The sequence below is a fragment of the Vitis riparia genome, chromosome 4, assembly GCF_004353265.1.
Source record: "Vitis riparia cultivar Riparia Gloire de Montpellier isolate 1030 chromosome 4, EGFV_Vit.rip_1.0, whole genome shotgun sequence".
In the NCBI taxonomy this organism is placed as follows: Eukaryota; Viridiplantae; Streptophyta; class Magnoliopsida; order Vitales; family Vitaceae; genus Vitis; species Vitis riparia.
Window position 1 is genome coordinate 15,826,223 of NC_048434.1, and position 5,744 is coordinate 15,831,966.

Genomic DNA, 5,744 nt, shown 5'->3' on the forward strand with positions numbered 1-5,744 from the left:
AGCCAAATAGGCCCATGTTTTCGTTTGTTTTGAAAACTAGTAAAAACAATTCCTACTTGTTTTCTATATATTGTTATCTATTTTACTTTGTTTTTAAAAATTCTTTTAGAGAAAAACGGTCAAATAGTATTAGAAATTTTTAAAAACATTTTTTTTTGTTAAATAAAAACATAATGCTATTTTAAAATAACGTCCAAATAGACTCCAAACACCTAGAGATATAAATATATATCATGATCTAGATAGTTAATGAATATGTATGTCGATTCATCTAAACATCAATAAATTTTTGAATAGATACTCAGACAAATTAATCATATGCCATGAATTGGATTTGAACTAGTGACATGAGGATTTTCAATCCTTTGCTCTATCGGTTGAGTTATCTTGGCTATTACCTATGCATCATCCTCATTTTATTAGATAACTTGGTTTATGTCAATTAAAATAAAAAGACAAAAGGGCATTACAAAATAAAGTATTATCCAAGACCTAAATTTACCCGATGTTGATTGTTGCGGGGTTATAAAATATTACTCAGTTATCCAAAAAAAATAAATAAAAGGATTGTTAAATTTCTCATAATTATATGTATTCAAAATCTTTACCAACTATACATGTACCAAAGAAAACAAAAATTGATAGTGGATGTGGATGTAGATTTAATTAAATTGTTGAAGTAGAAGATGAATGTATGTTGAATATTAAAATTACGGATAATAAAGGCCGCCTAATTAGAAAATCAATCTCTTGTTTGAGGATTTTCAACCATGCCGTCTTAAGTATTTTAATTAAGGGCTAAAAGTATTAATGTTTATTAGTTTAAGCTTGCAGAGACATTAATCTTTCAAATTATCAATTAAGTGGGTTTCAAGTTGATTAGGTCAAACTGATGTTATAAATTGAAAGGTTCAAATGTGTAATTTCAGTAAATATAATACGACATAAGATGAATTATAATATCAACTTATTAGGTCTTAAGATATTAATTTGAGATTTAGGTACGAATCGCTGGTGTCATTCTTATGTCACCCACTCAAATGGCCGGCCGGGTGATATGAATAAGTAAACTGGATTGCCTGCAATAAAAACTGAAGTTGAACCGATGACAAATGATAAAACACTTGAATTTAAATATGAAATTGAGCTTTGAGTCATACTTTTGATCATGTATTCAAGCTCTTTCCATTTCGAAACAAGTACCCACCCACTATATATAAAAAAATACAAAAGCATTTTTGGCAATCAAATAAAATAAAAATAATATAACAAATTGTTGGAGTTAGGTTTGGGTGCGCCAATTTGATCCCATCCAATAAATGGGAGAAATAAGGAGGGCGGTTTCTAAGAGTTTTAAAACTACCCTCCCCCTATTAAATAAAAAATAATAAATAAAAGGTTTTTTTTTTCTTTCTCAAGAGAATTGTCTCTCTTGAAAAACACCAGAGAAACTCTTATATTATGAGAAAAAAATGGTTTTTGTATTCGTAGTTCCATTCATTATTTGAGGAGAGAAAACTGATCAGTGAAACAACCAATCGGGATTCTTGGATATTTCAGAAGGTAACTTAGAATTCTTATTTTTTTATCATAAATAATTGAAAATAAAGCATTACCTATCAAATTAAATCTTTTTTTTTTAATATTTGGAAACCTAAAAAAAAGTTAAAAATATTTCAATTTTTCAAACAAATTTTTGTTTTAAAATACCTTAGAAAATATTTTTAAAAACTATTCTCAAAAACCATTTTTTGGTAATAGTTTTAAAAAAATGTTCACAAATAGACCCTAAATTTTGTCCCATTGATCAAGTTTAAATTATTACTATTATTATTATTATTTTTTTAAGAATGAGAATAAGAATAATAAAAAAAAATTCATTACTATAAAAATCACAACTCCGGCTCTCACTATGACTTTGATTCCTCTAATTCACCTCAATTTTCATCCTATTTCTATTATTATTCCTGTGTATCAAATGCAGCCATTATGTTAGAAATATTGAAATAAAGAATGAAAACCGTGACCTTCATTCAATTTCCATTCATTAATATGTTTCAAAGAGTTATTAGAACGAGAGTATAAATAAATTAAATTTCATTTTTGTTAAGATCTTAATCCATCTCTCTCACATGTATTATGATTAAACCCCATTCTCATCCTTAATTCCACCTATCAAACCCATCTCATATTTTCCATAGGATTTTGCATGGTTTGCTATATATATTAATACAATGCACATATCTTTAGTAAGATTATTATGAATGTAACCATATATATATGCATGGTTTCTACCTCTTGGGTATGAATTCCACCATCAACTCATGAAATAATAGTCATTTGCTTATCAAACTTACAAGTTTATTCAACCAAAAATGCATGTGTTTGACTAAAGAAAGAAAAAAAAGAAACCTAATTAAAATCTTAAGCATACACTAAGAGCTTAGAAGAAGAAGAACTCCCTGAGAGTACTCTTGCTTCCATCCATGGCTTAATTTGTACCACTAAACAAACGAGGAATTCAATGCTTCTTTCTACTGAAGTATCATGCCCCGATGAAAACCAAAACCAAAAAAGAACAGAAAAAGAAAGATAAAAAAATTGGTATATTTGGCAAATGGAACTAAGAATTCGATTCACAGTGATTTTATGAAGTGTTTCTAATATTTTTAACATTTAGAAATTTGTGTTATTTAAGTGTTAAAAATTGTAGAAACGATTTTTAAAATCGCTACAAACTCAGTTTAAATATGGAAAAATTTTCATGGCAGTATGTGATCATAAGCTGTTGCTGTTATGGCTTGAATTTGAGCCCCATTCGTCGGCTCCCGTCACAGCGCTGTGACACTCATCTCCACTGTCGTGGTCACAACTGCTCACTTCCATCCCGGGACGGCCTGTTATGATCGTGCTGGTGTTCCTCTTCGCTCTCCTCTTCACTCCCCTCCTGTGACCCGCTCTTGCTGCAATCGCTGCCTTCATCCTCATGATCAGAGGTGTGTTCTGAGCTGTCTCCGCCCTTTTCATGGCCACTATCGGGCCGGAGGAAGACTTGGAAAGAGGGGTGGTGTCACACATGTTTTCCTCTTTAGACGCTACAAGGAAGCTAAGGGTTGTTACAACGTCGCTGATCAAGGGGCGCACTGATGCCTCCTCTTGAAGACACATTGCTGCTATTGCCACCGCTTGATTCAGGCTCTTCTCCGGAAACCGCCTCTTGAGAAGGGGATCCGCCATCTCTGGAACTTTTTTGGGTCCCTGAACTTGGGTTGTGCCTGTTCAAACTCAGGTATTACGCACAGAATCTCACGAAAATGGGAAATTAAGTTAGCAGATTGTGATGAAATTAATGGGAAAATGTACCCAAGAAACGAGATTTTGCTCATCCATTTGGCCTAGTCGTGTCGATGGCTTTTCGACCGGTGATGAGCTCTAGTAGAACGACTCCGAAGCTGTATATATCTGACTTCAAAGTAAACTGACTGTCTCTTGAATACTCAGGAGCACAGTAGCCATAAGTCCCCATCACCCGAGACACTTGCATCTTATCGCCAACAGACTTGGCCTTGCCCAGCCCGAAAGTGGAGAGTTTTGGATGGAAATCTCCACACAGCAAGATGTTTGAGGACTTTAAATCTCGGTATAGAACCGGGGGATTAGCCTTTTCGTGCAAATACTCGACACCTCTGGCAGCCCCTAGAGCTAAATTCATTCTTGTAGGCCAGCTTAGTGGTTCTTGGTCTGGTTTCATCTCTGCAATAGATTTTGGGGTAAGGGTGGAAAAGCTTAAACTACCAATTTGACTCAAAAGCTTCAATTCTTTATAACGTGCAAAAACTTTACATTTCTCGGATTTGGGCTTACACCTTAATTAACATCTGACAATTTTTTTTAGTAAATAAACTTGAGGTCTCCCAAAAAGGAATGAGGCTCTCCATGAGTAGAAATTTTTGAGTAAATATGTCAATAATGTGTATCAAATGGACATAGCTAGTCTCATGTTGTATAGAGCTTACCAAACAGATGATCAACCAGAGAACCCAATGACATGTATTCACACACCAAAAGCCTCTGCTCACCATCAGCGCAGTATCCAACTAGATTGACCAGATTTTCATGGTCCAGGAGACTCAGCATCGAAACCTCCTGAAGGAACTCCTTGTTTCCATGCAATCCATTCCTGTCTAGTTGCTTCACAGCAACATCCTACGAACAATAACGAAAAATCAAAGAACTGAGGTTAGTTGTTGCCGCCAAAAACCGATAAAATCCAGGAAGAAACACCAAGTTCTTATTAACCTGCCCACTATTCTCAAGTTGTCCCTTATACACTCTTCCGAATGCACCTTCCCCCAGTAGACATTCTTGACGGAAATTCTTCGTTGCAGAGGCCAGTTCCCAGAAAGTGAAAGCTTTTACATTAATATTAGGTCCACCGTCGGCATTTGGAGTTTCATTTCTGTTCCTGGCCTCTGGGACAAGAAACAAAATGAATTTTAAAATGCTTTTAATCATCTATTGGAATATACTGATAATGCAATTTACTAAAGGATGGAATGAAAACATTTTTGAAGTATAATTTCAAATATAAAATTCAGTTTGACAACTTACTTCTCTGCTGACTGTATAAATCAAATGTTATCCCAAACAGCCTTGCAATTTGAAGGCTACAAACTATTGAACGTTAAAATGTAAACTATTTTCACAATTTCCAGATTCATAGAATCTCACATGTGTTTTTGCTGGATAATTCCACGGCAAACCAAGGCCTGAAGGGGGGTCAATGGATCAAATAATCATCCTATGTTCATTCCCACATTTTTCATTGAGTTTAGGCATTGGGGTTTTGCAGCACAAACTAAAAGTGTGTTTGGGAGTGATTCTAGGAAGTGTTTCTAGCATTTCTAACACTTGAATGATAAAAATTTTCAAGTATTAAAAATATTAAAAATGTTTCCTAAAATCACTATTAAACGGGCTCTAAATGGGAACAAAAATTCAGATAGTTACTAATTTTTAAGTAATTATTCGAAGGCGAGGATTATAACAAAAGCTAAGTCAATATTAAAAACCATGTAATTGAGTTTGATCGAAACAGAAAAGAATTAATTATAACAAAAGCTAGGTAAATATTAAGAACCATGTAATTGAGTTTGATCGAAACAGAAAAGAATTAATTATAACAAAAGCTAGGTAAATATTAAGAACCATGTAATTGAGCTTGATTGAAACCGACAAGAATTAATCAGTCAAGGAGAGTAAAAATGTGTATATATCAATGCTTTTTAACAAACTGGATAGGTCAATTATACAAAGCAATGCATGAAGGTTAAATACACACCATGAGGAGGTGATTCACTAGAAGATCTAGAATTGGCGTCCTTGCTATTTGTTTTCTAACCTTGGACGTGAAACAAGGGAAGCAACTCATGTCTCTCGATGAATAATCTCAAACCAACAAAACCCAGATACAATTTCACGTAAACTTGTGCCTATTCAAGCTCCCTGAACGTGTAGAATCCCCAAAACCTGACCATGCAAACAAACAAGCGCCAAAAACCCGAGAATGAATAAAAGGGTTGGCAGTGGATGAGATTTTAGAGGAAGGAAAAGATGAAGAGAGAGCAAAGAGGAGGGAGAGAGGAAGCGAGAAGTGCAGGGTCCCCCAAGAAAGGTGAAGGACCCTGTGAGAGAGGGAGGCTATTGGAAACGCAAGGACAAGAAACCATTAGGAGAGGAAAGCA

At 34.4% G+C, this 5,744-nt stretch overlaps 1 pseudogene; it reads right to left on the bottom strand.

Annotated features, from left to right (window-relative positions):
* Positions 1-2,778: 2,778 nt before the first annotated feature.
* LOC117913273 lies at positions 2,779-5,392 on the bottom strand (annotated as a pseudogene).
* Positions 5,393-5,744: the final 352 nt, after the last annotated feature.